The 21,631-nt window shown below is 42.8% G+C and overlaps 2 long non-coding RNA genes across 2 annotated transcripts; both read left to right on the top strand.

Moving 5' to 3' along the window:
- Positions 1-15,511: 15,511 nt before the first annotated feature.
- LOC124706521 lies at positions 15,512-17,176 on the top strand. Its single transcript, XR_007004453.1, has 3 exons — positions 15,512-15,660; positions 15,736-15,939; positions 16,627-17,176. It is a non-coding gene; the product is annotated as an uncharacterized LOC124706521 (long non-coding RNA).
- A 952-nt stretch (positions 17,177-18,128) lies between these two features.
- Positions 18,129-20,357, top strand: LOC124706520. Its single transcript, XR_007004452.1, has 3 exons — positions 18,129-18,574; positions 19,936-20,140; positions 20,267-20,357. It is a non-coding gene; the product is annotated as an uncharacterized LOC124706520 (long non-coding RNA).
- The last annotated feature ends 1,274 nt before the right edge of the window (positions 20,358-21,631 follow it).

Below are 21,631 nucleotides of genomic sequence, written 5' to 3'. Positions count from 1 at the left end.
GAGATTACCCAGAGCAGAATCGATAAAGCCAGGCGACGGCGAGCCGCGAGGGGAGAAGATGATAGCGACACCTCGGAAGAAAGCGAGGAGTATGACGGTGAACTGAGGGGGGGCTGACTGCCTGAGTTACAAGATCCGCGAAACAATGCCACCCAAGAAGTTCAAACCTACCCCTACTGGCGCCGCGAAGTATGATGGGCAGCAGGAGCCAAGGTCATGGATAGACGATTACCTGCAGACTGTGATCTTACACAAAGGAAACCAGATAGCAGCCATGCAATGCCTGCAGCTTTACCTGAAAGATTCGGCACGGGCCTGGCTGAGAGGTCTGCCGAAGGGATCCATCAAATCATGGGATGACCTAGTGGACGCTTTCGTCGCCAACTTCCAAGCGACGTACAAAAGGCCAGTTGGGATCGAGGAGCTACGGCATTGCCAGCAGAAACAGAAGGAGTCGATGCATGCATACATCGGCAGGTTCACCAAACTCCTAAATGCTGCCGAAGACGTTTCTGTTGACAGAGCAATCGATGCCTTCAGCGACGGCATCCGACGTGAAACGTACATAAAAGAACTCGGGCGCAAGAAGCCGAAAACCATAACCAAGTTAATGGAAATCGCCAACAGCTGGGCCGATGGCGAAGACAATGTACGAAGACCGAGACAGCGCAGTGACGACGAGGACGACGATCAGCCGAAGAATGATTCGGGTGGTCGCAGGGATCATCGCAAGAAAAGGAAGGACCGCAGCTACGACGATAACAACTTGGTAGCCGCTGGATATTCCGATCGGCAAGATGATCGGTATGACGATAGACGAGATGATCGACAGGACGGCAATCAGAGCAACTCTGGGAACCGTAGCAACTACAAGCGACGACCTTAGAGGACCCCCGAGCTACCCTTCGCCGAGCAGATAAACGCACCTTGCTATCTGCACGCGTACATCGACTCCAAAGACAATAAAAAGAAATCTAGCCACTTGCTCAGAGACTGTCGACAGTTTATCGAGATGCAGAAGCTAATTCAGTAGCAGCAACCGCCACCACTACCACCTCCACCTCAGCATCAGGTCCAGCAGGTTCAGCCCCACAACCCTAACGAGTCCTTTCCACCGCCTCGTGGGCAAATGAGCATGATTCACAGGACTGGTGTTTCGAGGAGGGAGATGAAGAAGCTCACCCAAGAAATCAACCTGGCAGAAAGTATCATGGCCAATATCCCTGAGTATATCGACTGGTCATCTCAGAGTATCACGTTCAGTAGGGCAGATCACCCGATGACAATCCCAAAGCCAGGACACGTTGCGCTAGTAGTCGAGGCGCAAATTGGAGGATTTAGGATGAGCAAAGTTTTTATGGATGGTGGAAGCGGGCTAAACCTGATATTCCTCGACACAATTAAAACCATGGGAATTACGATGAGGATGCTAGAAGAAACAGATACCTATTTTCATGGGATCCTTCCAACCTCACCAGCGTACTCTATTGGAAAAGTGTACCTGAACATCGTCTTTGATAAACCAGACAACTTCAGGAAAGAAAAGATAGAGTTCGAGGTGGTCAATTGGGAATCACAGTACCATGCTATACTCGGAAGATCAGCTTATGCCAAGTTCATGGCTGTGCCACATTATGCATACCTCAAGCTGAAAATGCCTGGGAACAACGGGACAAACATCACAGTCTATGGAAGTTTTTCACGCTCGGATAATTGTGATCGCGATTTCCAGAGGATCGCTGCAAAGTTTGGGCTCATGCAGGAGGCTGTCAATCTTCCTTAAAAATTGTCGGCACGTGATAGCAAGGAAGATGAACGCGTCAGGAAGACGAAGAAGAAGCCAGCTGACCTTACTTTAGAACCTTCGACAGTGAAAACTTCAGCAGCCGATGGCACAGCGGCCTTAGAAGAACACAAAGCGCTGGCAATTACTGCCGGAACCCCTGGCGAGACCAATGATGCTTCCGAAACCGCTGACGCGGTGATCAAGCCAGAAGATAAGAAGAACCCTCCTCTTGCTTAAGAGGATGGGTAGCGTTTAGTTTTTTTTTCTTTCTTTTCAGCAGGGCTCCTTTTCGCCCATTAGTCCCTTGCTTACTTTATTAATGAGAACTTTAGTTTCCTTGAAAAGCATTGCAGTAGTTTGGAACACCCGAACCACATCGTCATGAGCCTCGTTTGCATATTTCGGCAAACGTTGGGCAATGAAGAACACGCCCAAAGATTGCACTCTGCAAAAGCCTCTGAAATTACAAGTGCTAAAGGATGCGAAAACAACGAGGACCCAGCTATTGTCTTTTCGCTATAAGATGCCTCAACGAGTGCTGTAAATAGCAAGAGACGTAAAAAACATATACTAATGACCCCACGTTCGGCACTTTACTTATGGAAGTACCAAAGAACGACGGAGTCATCGGCAGAATTAGTGCTCCCGATATATTCGGGAGCTGCTGTCAAGACATGCATCGGTTGAAAGCAAAGTTGCACATACAACGGGTTTAGCAAGACCCGCAACACGAGCTGATCACTCAAACAATTTGCTGACCAACGAATGTACATACGCTTAAACGAGCAATTAAGATTTGCTCCTTCAAAATTTGCCAACGGCATTAAGATGGTAAAAATACATGTACATGCACATACCAATAAAAGTAGTTTAAACTTAAAAACCCAAAAATACTCGGGTGTAATAAGAAACCAAAGTCTTCTATTTACAGTAGGAGCATGGCCCTGAACTACCCTTGTGAAGTCTCTTTTTCTTCAGGTGCCTTCGAGTCCTTTTCTAGTCTGTCGACAATTATATTGGCAGGCAGTATCACCTTCGGGTACAGAGGCTTCAAATCGCCTACTGCATTGGCGATGGACAGCAGGTTTGCAGAAGGATAACGCGCAAGGACGAGGGCAAGCGTAAATCTAGCTCCCGCAAAAACTTGAGCTCGCACCAGGTCTCGGATCTTCTTAGCGTTGCTGAATTCTGACATTAAAGTCAACAACGTGGGAGGAACTGCGTTCAAATGAAACATCGTCTTCCATATCACTCTCAGCCCCTTGTAGCACTTGTCGAAAAACCGATGCACCTGTTGGACCCAGTCTTGGAACTTCGCGACAGTCGAAGCTTTCGACTGCTCCCTCCAGAAAACTTCATCGGCTGATGATAGTTGGGTCAGTGCGTTTACACGCTCATGTATACGCTTGCTTTCTTCAGCCTTGTTCAGAGCTACGACTGGCAAAGGAACCAGCAGAAGATGAGAAAGTGCTTTTTATGAAACAGCAAGAAGCAAGAAGGCCGGGGCACTTACAGTTCAAACTTTCGGTAGCCTTGTACAATTGAGTGAGCGCGTAACGCTCAGCATCTACAGCGACCTCATTTTTCTTATTGATAATGGCAGCTAAGGCATAAGTGCTTGATACGTCTCAAACGTATCTATAAATTCTTATGTTCCATGCTAGTTTTATGACAATACTCACATGTTTTATATACACTTTACATCATTTTGATGCATTTTCCGGTACTAACCTATTAACAAGATGCCGAAGCGCCAGTTCCTGTTTTCTGCTGTTTTTGGTTTCAGAAATCCTACACAGGAAATATTCTCGGAATTGGACGAAACAAAAGCCCACGGTCTTATTTTCCACGGAGCCTTCCAGAACACCGAAGAGGAGACGAAGAGGGGCCACGAGGCGGCCACACCATAGGGGGGCGCGGCCCCACCCCTGGCCGCGCCGCCATATGGGGTGGGCCCCTCGGGCGTCCCCCGACTCTGCCCCTTCGCCTATTTATTCCTTCCGTCGCGAAAACCCTAGTACCGAGAGCCACGATACGAGAAAAGTTCCAGAGACGCCGCCGCTGTCAACCCCATCTCGGGGGGTTCTGAAGATCGCCTCCGGCACCCTGCCGGAGAGGGGAATCATCACCGGAGGGCTCTACACCACCATGCCCGCCTCCGGACTGATGCGTGAGTAGTTCATCCTTGGACTATGGGTCCATAGCAGTACCTAGATGGTTGTCTTCTCCTCTTGTGCTATCATGTTTAGATCTTGTGAGCTGCCTATCATGATCAAGATCATCTATTTGTAATGCTACAGGTTGCGTTTGTTGGGATCCGATGAATATGGAATACTATGTCAAGTTGATTATCGATCTATCATATTGATACGTCTCAAACATATCTATAATTTCTTATGTTCCATGCTTTTTATATGACAATACTCACATGTTTTATATACACTTTACATCATTTTTATGCATTTTCCAGCACTAACCTATTAACAAGATGCCGAAGCGCCAGTTCCTATTTTCTGTTGTTTTTGGTTTCAGAAATCCTACACAGGAAATATTCTCGGAATTGGACGAAACAAAAGCCCACGGTCTTATTTTGCACGGAGCCTTCAAGAAGTCCGAAGAGGAGACGAAGAGGGGCGACGAGGCGGCCACACCCTAGGGGGGCGCAGCCCCACACTTGGGCGCGCCGCCCTATGGGGTGGGCCCCTCGGGTGCCTCCCGACTCTGCCCCTTCGCCTATAAATTCCCTTACCGAGAGCCACGATACGAGGAAAGTTACTGTGACGCCGCCGCCGCCAATCCCATCTCGGGGGATTCAGGAGATCGCCTTCGGCACCCTGCCGGAGAGGGGACTCATCACCGGAGGACTCTACATCATCATGCCCGCCTCCGGATTGATGCGTGAGTAGTTCATCCTTGGACTATAGGTCCATAGCAGTAGCTAGATGGTTGTCTTCTCCTCTTGTGCTATCATGTTTAGATCTTGTGAGCTGCCTATCATGATCAAGATCATCTATTTGTAATGCTACATGTTGTGTTTGTTGGGATCCGATGAATATGGAATACTATGTCAAGTTGATTATTGATCTATCATATATGTGTTGTTTATGATCTTGCATGCTCTCCGTTGCTAGTAGAGGCTCTGGCCAAGTTGATACTTGTAACTCCAAGAGGGAGTATTTATGCTCGATAGTGGGTTCATGCCTCCATTGAATGCGGGATAGTGACGAGAAAGTTCTAAAGTTGTGGATGTGCTTGTTGCCACTAGGGATAAAACATCGATGCTTTGTCTAAGGATATTTGTGTTGATTACATTACGCACAGTACTTAATGCAATTGTCCGTTGTTTGCAACTTAATACCGGAAGGGGTGCGGATGCTAACCCGAAGGTGGACTTTTTAGGCATAGATGCATGCTGGATAGCGGTCTATGTTCTTTGTCGTAATGCCCTAAGTAAATCTCATAGTAGTCATCATGATATATGTATGAATCTCTATTTGTCAATTGCCCAACTGTAATTTGTTCACCCAACATGTTATTTATCTTATTGGAGAGACACCACTAGTGAACTGTGGACCCCGGTCCATTCTTTTACATCTGAAATACAATCTACTGCAATCTCTGTTCTCTGTTGTTTTCTACAAACAAACATCATTCTCCACACCATACATTTAATCCTTTGTTTACAGCAAGCCGGTGAGATTGACAACCTCACTGTTAAGTTGGGGCAAAGTATTTTGATTGTGTTGTGCAGGTTCCACGTTGGCGCCGGAATCACCGGTGTTGCGCCGCACTATACTCCTCCACCAACAACCTTCACGTGGCCTTCATCTCCTACTGGTTCGATAACCTTGGTTTCTTGCGAGGGAAAACTTGCTGTTGTACGCATCATACCTTCCTCTTGGGGTTCCCAACGGACGTGTGCTTTACCGTCACAAGCAGCTCTTTTCACGACGCCGTTGCTTTGGGGAGATCAAGACACGCCTGCAAGGGGAGTCTCTCACATCCAATCTCTTTACTCTGTTTATTGTCTTGCTTTACTTTATTTTATTTTCTGTTTTGTTTGCTTTCTTTATATCAAAAACACAAAAAAATTAGTTACTTGCATTTACTTTATTTTATTAGTTTACTTTTGTTTATTTCATCATGCTTCACCCTAAGTTTACTTTGAAAGATGTATCGGTAGGGCATGGGTCCATCATTGGAAGAGATAATATAGAAGAATTTTTCACTCATGTTAGTACGGTTAAAGATTTTGAAGATAGATCCTTGGTGGAACTTGTTCCTAATTATGAAAGTGCTACTGCCTCTTTAGTACACATGTTGGAAGCTAGATTTGTTAATCTTAATCCTATAATACAACATATGGTTCTTACACTCTGTGATATGGAAGAAGGAGAAAAGAAAGATTTTGTTTTAGAAACCCTTCTTAGAGAATTTGGAGATGTAGCTAGAGAAGCTAGGAAAGTCTTTATTAAACATAAATGCTTGGGTGTTTTACCAATTTTGCAAATACCCTTGAAAATATGGAAAAGGATAGGCTAAAATATACTAATAAAACCAATTGTGAGGGGGAGATTAAAATACCAATACCTAATAAACTCATAGGAATGCATCAGGCACTAGAAAAGAATTTTGCTTGGATTATTCCTGAAAATTTGTTTGAGGAGGATAGTAAGCCTAATAGTAACGAAAGAGGAGTTTCTTACATATATAAGATACAATGCATAGTTGAGAAAACTCCAAACTCCTCTGTTGATGCTTCTTCTTTGATAATACTTGATTTGCACTTTCTGCGCCTAGCTGAAAGGCGTTAAAGAAAAGCACTTCTTGGGAGGTAACCCATATTGTTTTTATTTATTTTGCTACTGTTTTGTTGAGTCTTGGAAGTTGTTACTACTGTAGCAACCTCTCCTTATCATGTTGTTGTGCCAAGTAAAGTCTTTGATAGTAAAGTTGATACTAGATTTGGATTCCTGCGCAGAAACCGATTTTTACCTGTCACGAATTTGAGTAGATCTCTCTGTAGGAAACTCGTAAAATGCTGAAAAAACTCATGCGTGATCCTCAGATATGTACGCAACTTTCATTCAATTTGAGATTTTTCATCTGAGCCTGTTAAGTGCCTCGAAATTTTTTGTCTTTACGGACTGTTCTGTTTTGACAGATTCTGCCTTTTATTTCGCATTGCCTCTTTTACTGTGTTGAGTGGATTTCTTTGTTCCATTAACTTTCAGTAGCTTTGGATAATGTCCAGAAGTGTTAAGAATGATTGTGTCCTCTCCGAACATGTGAATTTTTGATTATGCACTAACCCTCTAATGAGTTTGTTTTGAGTTTGGTGTGGAGGAAGTTTTCAAGGGTCAAGAGAGGAGGATGATATAATATGATCAAGAAGAGTGAAAAGTCTAAGCTTGGAGATTCCCCCGTGGTTCATCCCTGCATATTTCAAGAAGACTCAAGAATCTAAGCTTGGGGATACCCAAGGCATCCCCTTCTTCATCGACAACTTATCAGGTCACCTCTAGTGAAACTATATTTTTATTCCGTCACATCTTATGTGCTTTACTTGGAGCGTCTGTTTGTTTTTGTTTTTGTTTGAATAAAATCAGATCCTAACATTCCTTGTGTTGGAGAAAGACATGCTCCGCTTTTTCATATGAACACTGGTGTTCTTAGCTTTACTTTATTGTTCATGGCGGAGTTGAAAACCGCTTCGTCGATTGCTATTTGGTTGGAAACAGAAAATGCTTCATGTGGGAAATGGTATATGTCTTGAATAATTTGATACTTGGCAATTGTTTTGAGCTCTCATAGATCATGTTTAAGCTCTTGCATCATGTAGTTTAAACCTATTAGTGGAGAGCTACCGTAGAGCTTGTTGAAATTTGGATTGCATGATTGATCTCTCTACAGTCTAGATATTTTCTGGTAAAAGTGTTTGAGCAACAAGGAGACAATGTAGAGTCTTATAATGCTTTTAATATGTTCTTATGTAAGTTTTGCTATACCGGTTCATACTTGTGTTGCTTCAAACAACCTTGCTAGCCAAAGCCTTGTACCGAGAGGAAATGCTTCTCGTGCATCCAAAAACCTTGAGCCAAAACTAATGCAATTTGTGTCCACCATAACTACCTACTATGTGGTATTTCTCTGCCATTCCAAAGTAAATTGCTTGTGTGCTACCTTTAAAAATTTCATTCCTTGTCTTTGCAATACATAGCTCATGGGAAAATAGCTTAAAAACTATTGTGGTATTGAATATGTTGCTTATGTATCTTATTTCTTATAAGTTGCTTGTTGAGCGGTAACCATGTTTACGGGGACGCCATCAACTTTTTACACCTTTGTTGAATATCATGTGAGTTGCTATGCATGTTCGTCTTGTACTGAAGTAAGGGTGATTTATCATGATTAAATGGTTTGAGTATGCACATTGTTAGAGAAGAACATTGGGCCGCCAACCAAAGCCATGTATCATGGTGGAAGTTTCAGTTTGGACATTAATCCTCAATCTCTCATGAGAATATTATCTGTTGTTGAATGCTTAAGCATTAAAAAGAGGAGTCCATTATCTGTTTTCTATGTTTTCCCGGTATGGATGTCCTCAAGTTGAGATCTATCAAAACCGAGAAATCAAATGCGATCTATCTCCTTGGACCTTTGTACAGGTGGCATAGAGGTACCCCTTTGTGACACTTGGTTGAAACATATGTAATGCAATGATAATCCATGGAAATCCGAGCTAATTAGGACAAGGTGCGAGCACTATTGGTATTCGATGCATGAGGCTTGCAACTTATAAGAGGTTTTATGCATAACACATACGAATTATTACTACCGTTGACTAAATTGTTTCCATGTTTTCAAAATAAAAAGCTCTAGCACATGAGTAATCCATGCTTCCCTCTGCGAAGGGCCCTTCTTTTACTTTATGTTGAGTCAGTTTACCTACTTCTTTCTATCTTAGAAGCAAACACTTGTGTCAACTGTGTGCATTGATTCTTACATGTTTACCTATTGCACTTGTTATATTGCTTTATGTTGACAACTATCCATGAGATATACATGTTACAAGTTGAAAGCAATTGCTGAAACTTAATCATCCTTTGTGTTGCTTCAAAACCTTCTATTAAGAATCTATTGCTTTATGAGTTAACTCTTATGCAAGACTTATTGATGCTTGTCTTGAAAGTACTATTCATGAAAAGTCTTTGCTACATGATTCAGTTGTTTAGTCATTATCTATTTGTTAACAAACTATAGACCATTGCTTCGAATCACTTCATTCATCTCATATGCTTTACAATAGTATTGATCAAGATTATGATAGTAACATGTCACTTCAGAAATTATCCTTATTATCGTTTACCTACTCGATGGCGAGTAGGAACTAAGCTTGGGGATGCTTGATACGTCTCAAACGTATCTATAATTTCTTATGTTCCATGCTAGTTTTATGACAATACTCACATGTTTTATATACACTTTACATCATTTTGATGCATTTTCCGGTACTAACCTATTAACAAGATGCCGAAGCGCCGGTTCCTATTTTCTGCTGTTTTTGGTTTCGGAAATCCTACACGGGAAATATTCTCGGAATTGGACGAAACAAAAGCCCACGGTCTTATTTTCCATGGAGCCTTCCAGAACACCGAAGAGGAGACGAAGAGGGGCCACGAGGCGGCCACACCATAGGGGGGCGCGGCCCCACCCCTGGCCGCGCCGCCATATGGTGTGGGCCCCTCGGGCGTCCCTCGACTCTGTCCCTTCGCCTATTTATTCCTTCCGTCGCGAAAACCCTAGTACCGAGAGCCACGATACGAGAAAAGTTCTAGAGACGCCGCCGCCGTCAACCCCATCTCGGGGGGTTCTGAAGATCGCCTCCGGCACCCTGCCGGAGAGGGGAATCATCACCGGAGGGCTCTACACCACCATGCCCGCCTCCGGACTGATGCGTGAGTAGTTCATCCTTGGACTATGGGTCCATAGCAGTAGCTAGATGGTTGTCTTCTCCTCTTGTGCTATCATGTTTAGATCTTGTGAGCTGCCTATCATGATCAAGATCATCTATTTGTAATGCTACATGTTGCGTTTGTTGGGATCCGATGAATATGGAATACTATGTCAAGTTGATTATCGATCTATCATATATGTGTTATTTATGTTCTTGCATGCTCTCCGTTGCTAGTAGAGGCTCTGACCAAGTTGATACTTGTGACTCCAAGAGGGAGTATTTATGCTCGATAGTGGGTTCATGCCTCCATTGAATCTGGGACAGTGACAGAAAGTTCTAAGGTTGTGGATGTGCTGTTGTCACTAGGAATAAAACATCAATGCTTTGTCTAAGGATATTTGTATTGATTACATTACGCACAGTACTTAAGGCAATTGTCTGTTGTTTGTAACTTAATACTGGAAGAGGTGCGGATGCTAACCCGAAGGTGGACTTTTTAGGCATAGATGCATGCTGGATAGAGGTCTATGTTCTTTGTCGTAATGCCCTAAGTAAATCTCATAGTAGTCATCATGATATGTATGTGCATTGTTATGCCCTCTCTATTTTGTCAATTTTCCAACTATAATTTGTTCACCCAACATGCTATTTATCTTATTGGAGAGACACCACTAGTGAACTGTGGACTCCGGTCCATCTATCTATCTATCTATCTATCTATCTATTATTATATAATTAAAACACAAGGCAAACAATGGCCAGGATTCAACAATTGAGCGTTCCAAACATGTTAACGGTGAAGATGAACCAACTTAGAATAAGATCTCACGTAATGTATGTTCTTTTCAGGTACGCCCGCCGTGACCTAACCCCCGTCTCCTTGAGGATGTCCTTCTCAGCTAATTTGCTTCATGGCGTGTTCAGCAGTTGTAGATCGTTTCTGCCCCAGCACTCACCCGACCCTTGGACGCATCAAGATAAATGAGTAGTGCGAGATCAGGTGTCCAGGGCTCAAAGAAGCAGCGTTCAATCTGTAGTCGACAGTCACGGACTTAGGTGCATCGGCGGCGGCCGGAATCTCGGGAAGACAAGTAATCCGGTGGTCTTTTTCTATGTCTGCGCCGATTTTGCCAGGCCGAGTAATCCGGCAGACGTGCTACATCCTGAGAAGCCTCCAATTGATTACTGTAATATCAGTGGCTAATCAGATCTCAGGTACGCAATGCGATCTACATGTCTTTCCTAATCAGATACAAAGCCGCCAAACTTTGCAGACAGGCAGCCACCCGACATCAATTTGAAGAACGGCCAAAATTTCCGTCATCTATGCCTCTATGCGGAGCGATCGGTAGTGCAGCACAGCTGTTGTGCTCGGCACGGTCGCAGATATCGCCAGTCAGACAGTCAGTGTTCCCAGGAAGTGGAATAGGGTGGAGTTGTACGTCGCTTGAACGCGTGCACTGTTCTACAGCAATAATCAGAATTGCATGGATGTCAACAACAAGAAAAATGAACAGATTGAGAGCTCCAGTTCAGATTTAAGAGCCCGATGCCCTCTAACTGGACTTGCCAGCGAAGCATCTAGGCGGTAGTTTACAACTATTCGGTGTTCAGCACTCTCAGAGAAGCGACCTTAAAATTTTCTCTCCTCTAAGGACGGGGTAGACGTTGTATTCAGTGTTGGTGAGGAGATGTTTCTTGCGGCACAGAAGCGTTTGCTTACCGCTGTCTTTGGTCTTCATTACAATGCTTTTTGGTTGCATGAAGCCTGCCAGTGCCAGGCAGATGTGCCAAGATTGATCACATGTGTGGTCGAGGGTTCAACTTTGAAGCACATATTCAGTTCATATACATGGACACGCTGCCGGAGATAGTTGCCGCACGTCTGAGATGTGCCAGCGGTTACCCAGCAATTTGTTGTGGGTGGCTGATGTAGTTATTTATAGATACCAAATGGACAGGTTCCTGCACATCGTGAACAGATTCAAAGCATTCCTTAAACAGAAGCAGCAACATAGCCATCATCCTCCAGTCAATATTGATAGTCAAGCTAAGTTAATTCTTTATGTTTCATCGTTCAAATCAAATTCTTAGCAATGTTGTCTAATGTTGAAAAATCAAGATTATCTGGTGCTGACAAAGACTGTGCTAGAACTTATCATTCTTCTATCAGAATCTTTAGAATTTCGTGTTACCAAGACCTCCATCCATGAAGTATGGACGTTTTGTCTGTAGAACTGGGAGTGGTAAGCTTACAATTGGATTAACATTGAGGTCTATCTTTATATTTGGCAGGGTCTAAACCCAATTTTTATCTTGTGTTTCACAATACTCTTAAATCGCTGTAGATGGGCAAGCGGACTGGAGGTCAACTGTGGTATGTCCCTCCAAAGTGCATGCCTAATCTAAGCCCAAAGAGACCGAAGCAATTACATTTTCTTTGTGGTATGTATTTTCACCTCCCCCGGATCTTTCAATCCATTCAGTGCTACATAACCTTTATATAAGGATTGATTTTGATTATCCGTGTTACCAACATCAGTAATTTTGTAGCTTTACAAATAAAAATAAATTGCACTAATGTTATGAGCATTTTGAAGTGTACATTTTTCCTGCAAACTAAATCGTATTTTTGTAAGAAATAAGGGAGGCATGAATTGTAGATACTTCTCCAAAAGGATACTTTGCCAAAAAGATAGTTTGCTTTTTGAAGAAAATAAGGAGCTATGATGCTGACCGAGGATGATTAATAACTTCTATTTTTCAATCATAATGGTCTGCCATATTCACCGTAAATATTGGAATCTATTAGTATGCTAAAGTTCAAGATGAAAAAATTGACACCATTAATTTACATATGTAATAAGAGTATATGATTGTCATTGTAATTATTTACTAATAAACTACTCCCACAATTCAACATTTTCTTTAAAAAAAACTTAGTCAGTTTTTATTCAACCAGGGAACAGCCTCAATGAGGCCAATGACGAGCTCATTATCATGTGGGAAAATCTTTCATTTACATATGAATAGTTGAGATAATAAGGGTGTGTTTTGTTTGTGCCCAAGATCACCCTACCAAAATTTGGCTAGGTAATATTTTGGTTGAGTTATTCCTTGCCAATGCTCCACAAGTTTACAGGTTGTGACTGTGCACCAAGTTGGAATTACAAATGCTGATGAGGATAAGTAATCTAGCGTCCGTCGAGTGAATCTAGAGATGGCAACATCCTACAACAGCTCCGCTTTTCTCTGAAGAGTTCGCTACGACAACAACGAGAACATTTGAGGACCTAGCACCGACAAAGTGATGAACACACAAGATCTCTGAGTCTACGACAGGCGATATCGATCTAGCCAAAAGGAACATCGTCGAAAGGAAATGCGGTGCTTAGGATGGATGCTGACCATTCGAAGCAAATATAGGGTGATGGCATAGCGGATGGTCTGATGACCCACCGGGTCACGACGATATGCATTAGTTGTGTTTAGCACCCAATTCCATTAAAAAATATCCATTCAAACTGACATGCGCGTGCATGAAATTTGATTCAAATGTGTTATGTCCGGTTCTTGAACTAACTTGCTGGTGCATGCATTGTGCTTTTAGAGAATCTGATGACGGTACAACTTACAAAGAAAAATATATTGAACATGCGCATATAGAAGAGAGAAAATTAATTCATAGGTAAGTCAGCGTATCTTGAGAATGCTACCAGTCATAACTTGGCTGAATAAGTGAATATATAGTTTAGTAACGAGTCATACATGTTTGGGTATATATAGTCTTAACCAGGAAATTGCAAAAATCATACGGTGAACAAGGTTAGTATGAAAGTCCATAAAAAATCAATATATAAATATACGTGTGGTTAGCTCCTAACAAACTAATGCACTTTGTAGAAATAGATATCTAAAGGTATAATTGATGCAACCCCATGGGCACCTCACAGCGATTAACGTTTCTGGATCGTTGGATCTCGTCATCAGCTCTCAGGCGATGCATCCCGTCCGTTAATCCTGGGCCAGTAGCGTCTCAGGTCGTCACCGCGCGAGAACATATCTAGTGATACCATGTCTTATTTGATACCATGATACCACTCTTTAGAATTTAAATTTTAAATGTTAAAAAATTTAAAACAAAAATTTTGGGTGTTCACAAGATTCGTCTCTACGTGCCCCTGTAACTTTCATAACTAAATTAAAAATACCCTAAGAGAAACAAAAATGAGAAATCAAACATGAATAGTGTCACATAAAGACAAAAACACAAAATGCCACTATTCACATATAATTTGTCTTTTTTTGTTTCTCTTGGTGTGTTTTAAATTTGGTTGTGAAAAATCTAGAGAATGTAAACACACATTTTGTCAACAGCCACAAATTTTTTTCTAAATTTTTCGACACTTAGAATTCAAATTATATGAAGTGGTATCATGGTATCATGTAGGGGTGGTATCATTAGATATTTTCCCGTCACCGCGCGTGCGCGTGGGCGTCTCCTGTCCCCCTAGATCAAGGCATGGAACGGCCGATTTCTACCCACCTGCCACTGCGCGTGGGACCCACGCCAAGTTGGTCCACATGTCAGTCCCCTGGGGTGGGCTTTGTACGAGTCGCGCGTGGCTGCGGGTGTAGGGGTCCGCCACCCACCCAATCCTCACTCCCGGAATTCTCCCTCAATCCCCACTCCCATTCCTCTCCACTACGAACCCTAGGCCAATCTCCACCATGCTCGCTGCTAGCTCCCACTCCAATGGGATACTGTGAAAGCTTGGTGCGTCAGATCAAGGCAGGGAGCCAAGCGGGCCAAGGCGGGGAGGTGCGGCGATGCGCGGCTCCCGCACACGGTAGATCGAGGCGGAGGTGGGTCGTCGCCCTCCTCCAAATCCCGTCGTGCAACCTCCTCCCCAATCCCCCACCTGTGCTCTCCCAATCCTGCTCACTCCTCTCCCCAATCAACTCCCGCCTCCCTTCCATCTCCCCCTAGAGCAGGCGCAGCGGGATGGCTAAGAAGCCTATGGCGCTCCGCGGCCTTGGCTGCCAGAGACGCGGAGGCAGAAGAGCGGCCGCGCCTGCGCTCGCTGGCCGCCGATGAGCGGCGGCCGGCCGGCCCTGGAGACCTCCTCCGTTTACGTTGAGAAGGAGGACGAGATTGCTATTGCTGCTTCCGACCTCCACGTATAGGTTCATCTCTCTCTCTCTCTCTCTCTCTGAAGATCTTTTTGCTAGGCAATGTCATGGCCTACTCCGTCCTCCACCTATTGTTTGAAGGACACCACCAGGTTATCCCTCTCTCTCTGAAGGAATGGAGAAAATCTCATCTTTTTTCTTGTGCAGATCCATTTTTATCTATGCTTAGAAGGTGCTTGTTGAAAGTTTTAGCTAAAATTACTGTATGTGAAGAGTTGTGGCTGGGTTCTTTGGTGGAGATGAGGTGGCTTGGAGAAGCGTTCTGGCTGGCCGCTGACCCTCAAATTGTTTGGCTGATTCTCAGCAGAAGGTGGTGCTCAGGGTTCCTACCATGAAAGACAGACAAGGTGAAGCAGAAGGCAATTGAAAATGTCGCCCACATCTACTTTGACGCTTTACGCCTCCTAGCTCTGTTGCTTGGGTAGTTGTCAGGATTGCGAAAGTGTGATTTGGTTATTTGATCAAACAACAATATATATGATCGTTAGCATGAACTGGCATAGCAATCCTTGCATCATTTTCTTACCGTTCAATCTGCAGTTTATGTATCTAAATGCATCGATAAAATGTTTTTGGTGGAAGCTTGAGAGCAAAAATCATGTTAAGTGAGATTATTCTGTCACATGTGTCAACAGGAACGAATGGGTGTGATGGGCAGAACACTTCAGCTCTGGTTGTAGGGAGGGTCTGATAGATTCAGCTTCTCGGTTATAGATGTCCATTGGTCATGTTTCTCGACTTCTCCATTTTGGATTTCTTGAAAGTTTGTTGTGTGACATTGGCTGTGTTCTTGCTGCAGGTGTTCCTCTATCCATTGGGTGTCCATTGGTTGCATATATACAACACGCAAATTTTCATTTCTTTGGTCATGTTGCAAGATTGCAACTCATCTTTTTATAGTCCGTCTCCTGTATGGTCAGGTTTCACATACAGTTCATGGAGTTTTTGATTCATTTTTGCTCAAGTAAAAAGATGCCCGTGGCTGCCGGCCACATCGTATGAGGTGAGCGAGCACTATGCCAGTGTTCTTATTCTGCTGAAGCATAAGAACTGAAATATATAATTGTTCCAATGAACACTTAACAGAGAGGCTTGATTCGAGGCTCTTCTAGCATTTCTGGCAGAGAAGAAAATATGGACCAGGTGCTAGCTAGCTTCCCTTTGTGGCGCTGGTGCTAGATAGCTTATTTTCTTTCTCTTTTGGCAATTGCTAGATCGCTGCATGTGTTACAGAATTTCTTTTTCCTAAAGAAATTATCAAGCCCGCTTTCTTGGCCATAGGCATTTTAAACTGTGGTGAACAAATAAGTGTCAACCAAGTGTTCCATACAGTTTATTTGTGTCATGATGCTATATATATGAACTTTGGATGCAATAGTTTCATTCAAATTTCACCACCATCTTTATTTCAGCGGCTTATGCACAAATGCGTTGCTTTTTTTTTCCTGCTAGGTCATATAATGTTACCTGGGTATAACATTGTGAGAGTCTATTGTTTTCAAGCATATATGTGCTAATTCAGTAGAAGGTGGTGTCAGTTTAGTTCATTTATCCTAACTGAGTCTTTTAGTTGGATACCATGCGCATTGCTTGCCTATTATTTCCATTTTCTTCTAAAATGCAGAATATTGATGGTTTTCTTGCTGTCTTGAATTTGTCTGATGGAAACTTCTCTCCCCAAACTTTGTAGCTTCCGTTTGCAGTAACAAGCATTGATGAGGATAGGTCTCTACTCTTCCCCAACTTAGAAGCTTCCGTTTTCAGTATGTGGTTTCACATGTGGTTCCATGGCACTGATAGGTAAAACCAATTTTATGTCCAATACAAATTGGCACAGAAGAACATGATGATTAGGAGGGCGGAGTTACGCTTTCGAATTTGATAATTTTAACTTGGCCAATGCTTAATTTTGGCCGTGGTTCACATAGACTGGTAAGACTAATGTCCCTTTTCATTAATATTGTTGCTTTCTTTATTTTAGTGTCATCGTTTCTATCTAATATTATTATTTTTAAATCTTCATCCTCACATTTGTTTTAGCGACTTTGTAGAAGTACGATATCTTAGCTAGCTTTCCAATCTTACTTTCGTTTTGACATACATATTTCTTGCGCTGCGAATTCACTTTGTATTATCTTTTATTCAGAGTACATATTGATAAATACCCCCGGTTCTTTCCATTGCACAGTAGAGAGCAACCTTTACATCAAACATTTGCACAAATTTTCAATTACAACTTTTTGCTTGTCTTTCTTTTCATCTAGGACTAGCATATGTTACTGGTACTAAATGGGCGTGTATAGATTATTCTCTGGAAGGATACATATGGGTGAAGAAGAGTGCAGTTCTGTTGTTTGGAGCCTTTGTCTCTAGGCCAGTGAATTTGGAAGTGGAAGCCATTGTCTTGATGTAATTTCATTAGGATATTGTTTTTTTTGCTACATTTTTTGGTGAACATTTTGATACAATTGGGTGTTTCTAATCTGAATTGTTTCAGCATGAGGTCACTTCTACATTAGGTAAATCTTCTGGTTTCTTCTGCGTGTACAGCTAACGTGTTAGTCAGATATGTGAGTTGCTTCTACCATTTTGTTATCCGTATCTTCGAATCATATGCTTTGAATAATCCAGTGAGTTATCCATGTCATGTAACACCTTCGTTGTGAGGCAAGGTTGCGGTGTCGTGGCTGCAGAGCAGCCAACAGAGGCCTTCCGTGTCTACTACTTTTTCATAGTTGCATGTGCTGCTTCGAGATCTAGCAGCACAACGACCATACTTGAGTTCATGATCCCTGCACAACGTCTGTTAGTAGCTTCTTTCTCATGACATTACAAGATTTTGATCATGGTTTGTCATTTGAATTCCCAGTATGGTAGGCTTTGAATATTCGACAATACTTTGTAATGTCAAAATACCTAAAAAAGGGGTTTGCTTACTCTCAGAATTCATAGTTTAGCATGGTACACAAATGTTTTCCATTACATTTGTGTGTGGAATGGGCAAGGATGCAGAATAGTATTGTGTAGTGTACCGTATGCTTGACAGTCTGCTGCTGCTTGTGTAGGTTGCTGAAGTTTGTATACATACCATTTTGCAGTTGAGGCTGTTGATATTCATCAACAAGTAAAATGCCGAGGAGCACGGGAAAAGGCAAAGAATGACCACATGGATCTGATAAAAGAAAACAAGTGATCGGAGATGCAGCTTTTACCAGTATGCTTTCAAGCATGTTCACTGATGCCGGTCAACAGGGTCACAAAGAAATTAGCAACAGAATTGTCCATTTCATATAAAGTAGTTTGGAATTTACCTCAGCCCTTTAAACATTTTCTTATATCTTCTTTTGTTTTATGTATACATGCAGTTCTGGGTATGTAGAAATATATCTTTAGGAAGAACAATTCTGGGCAGAAGCATACCGTGAGTGTGCAACAACTCTACATGCAGAACTGGCTGAATTAGCTTCGGAAAATCACAAAATCAACTCTGCAGATGATAGTGACCCCGCAGATGAGCTCGGTGTTGTACTTGTTGAGCCTGTTATTGATGATCCTGATCCAGGCAAAGGGACCATTATCAGTAGTCCTGACAACAAGTCTATCATTTGGTGTTTCGCAACACTGGTCATAATGTTCAGGTTAGTCAAAAGATCATTTGTGTAGCCATCATCTGCAACTTCCAATCATTCCTTCGGTTCCGAGTATTCTGAACTAAAAAGCATGATCCCAGTTTAGTGTAGGTTTCTACATTTTCGTAGCCATCATCTGCAACTTCCAATCATTCCTTGTTGACCCTGCCGTCAAGCAGCAGCGGCGGCGACCGTCGCCGACCGCCTCCATGACCTTGCATCTCCGCCCGCAGCCGAAATCATCGTCGGCCCTGCCACCAAGCAGCAGCAGCGGTGACCGTCGCTGACCCTCCTTGACCCTGCATCTCCGCCCGCCCCCGACCCTCCTCGACCCTGCATCTCTGCCCACCCCCGACCTCCTCCTCCACCCTGCGTCAAGCAGCAGGAGCAACAGCCGGATTCCCCCATCCCCGACCTCCTCGACCTTGCATCTTCGCCCCATCGCTGACCTCCTAGACCCGAACCCATCTTAGCAGCTCACAGCATCCGCGACTGGACCAGGCTGAAAGTACACATCATTAGCAGGCCGGCCTGGAGAAAATGAACGTTTGGCCCAGGGGAAGGAAGGAGCTACGCGCCGAACGTTTCCAGCTTCGTCCGCGACGCTGGAGCGGTTGCGAGAAGCGGGATCCAAGGATTTCCGGGAAGCTGGTCGTTTGCCGAACACGCCCTAAATCTATTTTCCTACAACGCAATGCCTGTAAATTAAATGCGTGCAATGTTCTTTGACAATTGATTTTGCTACTGCTTGCATGATTAGGCGAGTCGTGCAGCTGTGCTTATGATATCAATCTAGACATATATTGATTCGTTCAGTTGCTTCAGATATTTTAAATGATTTTATCCTGTATGTTTGACATTCTGCAATGCACAATAATGATAAATTGATTTCACTTCTTAGAAGTTAATTTCTCAACTAATCCATTTACATGAATTTTCCGTCTTTCTAAAATTGATACCACTCTAATTAGGTATTTCAACGAGTTTAACTAGATGCGTGATAATGCTCGAAGCATGCTACGTGAAGTCTCTGTCCTCTTATTGAATTGTTCTACAAATTTGCATCAAATAGATGATGACTCAAACATTTTATTGAATATATAGGTGATGGAGTAGCAGCCTATATCCATTGCAAAGGCTGGAATAATTGTGTCTTCAAATGCTAAAACATCTGTTCTAGCACATGCAAATCCATCCGAGTCACGTTATAATCATAGGCTCCGTGGAATTAACAATATCCACCTTCCTCCAAAACTAATGTCATCAGTGCGAAAATATGCATCTTGAAGAATAAAATTGACGCTCGCCCCTGTCTTTTTGTTCACTTTTTATTTAGGATTTTCTCAAATTAATGATTCTTCTCTCTACAGATCCAAAATTCTTCAGATTTTTGGGATTCTAAATTCCCGATGTACCGCAAGGACAATAGCAATGAGTGACATAGGTTGCTAAGAAAATATGTCGTGCCTTGCAAGTTCCTGAATATTGTGGTTACCAAGAGGATCTATGTGGTACGTGTGGCCGATCTCGCGAATACAGATTGAAGAAGTTTAAACTATATAGCTTGGATTGGAGGTATGGAGCGATGACATATTAGAAACTCTTGTGTTTCTCTCATTATATTGGCACCACCAATGCATGCATGATTACTATCTGAATAATGTTGTCTATAATTTCTGACTACAGTATTTGTATGCACAGGGACAATGTTTGTACGCTCAGAAGTACATGCTGCCTTTGATTTACCATTCTTCCTAAGCTAAACCAAACTGAGAGAGATCTGAGGGGAAGAGAAAAGATGCACCTGATTGAGACGGTGACATGGTACAACAGCACGCCGGTCTCCACGCCGATGAGGCCACTGTACCCCTTCCGCTGGCGCTGTCAAGCACCTCAACCAGTATTGTTGTCCCGTAGGTTCTCTGCCTTTGGTTTCTGGTGGCAACAGAACTGACACGTGAGTGTCAAGACCATCGTGCAAGGAGCCGCCACCTATGGACAACAGCAACGCCATGGCTCTAGACAGCACGGCCTTCAATTCACCATGGTAATAAAATGCAGAGCAAGCATACGGTGAAACAATGGTGATCGTCTATTTAGTCGGTTGGAAGAGAGATTGGGCTCAAGGAGATGTGAAGAATCAGGAGATGCCTGACCATCGACGGAGGGAAGTAAAGGGGATCGTAGAAGAAAGCAAGACACGAGCCAGACAGAGCCAAAGGGCTACAGAGGCAAGGACAAAAGTTGTGCGTGTGTTGTGTGCGTGTGACCCTGTGCGCGCGTCCGTGGTCTGCGCTGGACCTGATTGTATATTTCTTTAATTCCATAAAAAAGTTATGTGGTCCTGATTGTGTCATGTTGATTTGTGTGCACAATTGCAATTCTCTTTTACCGAGGCATCCTATCGTTTTCTCCATCCATTTTTCTTCCATCATACAAAATGCAGGCCCGTGCGAAAGCCGGTGTTCATGCAAGGCGTACTCATAAATATACATTGAAACACGAAACAGTAATCATTTGGTATTGTCCGTGACCAAAACACCAGTCCTTATGTTGTTGGAAAACCAAAACTGATTCTGGGTGCATATGCATCTGGTATGTACAAACATATTTTAAAGATGTAAAAAAAATAGGAACAAGTTCCATGTGTGCACGTAAAATTTTACATAAAATTGATAATTTAATTTTTATACCCTGTGTAAAAAAGATAAAGCGAAATAGACTATTTTAGCATAAAAATTTGTCTTTTTTTACACAGGGCATAAAACATATCTTTTTTTTTTCTGAAATAACTTTATGAGTATGTAACATGTCAAGGTATACACGATGTCAAGGTATACATGAGACATTTTTATTTATATTTGTTAACATTTGTAAACATGTTTAATATGCATTTTAAATAAAAGGTGCATATGTACCCTGGTGGTGCAGAAACACCCTATCTGTTGTTGTTCCTTCCCTACTTTTGCTATTTTGGACATAGCCGTACAATGTTACTTAGTATATCTTCCAGTTTCCTTGACTATATAATTGTTTGTCTAAAAAACGTATTATTATTTTGCCGCC

This window comes from Lolium rigidum, chromosome 4, assembly GCF_022539505.1.
Source record: "Lolium rigidum isolate FL_2022 chromosome 4, APGP_CSIRO_Lrig_0.1, whole genome shotgun sequence".
Taxonomy (NCBI): Eukaryota; Viridiplantae; Streptophyta; class Magnoliopsida; order Poales; family Poaceae; genus Lolium; species Lolium rigidum.
The sequence above is the reverse complement of the archived record's forward strand: the minus strand, read 5'-3'. Positions and strand labels throughout refer to the sequence as shown.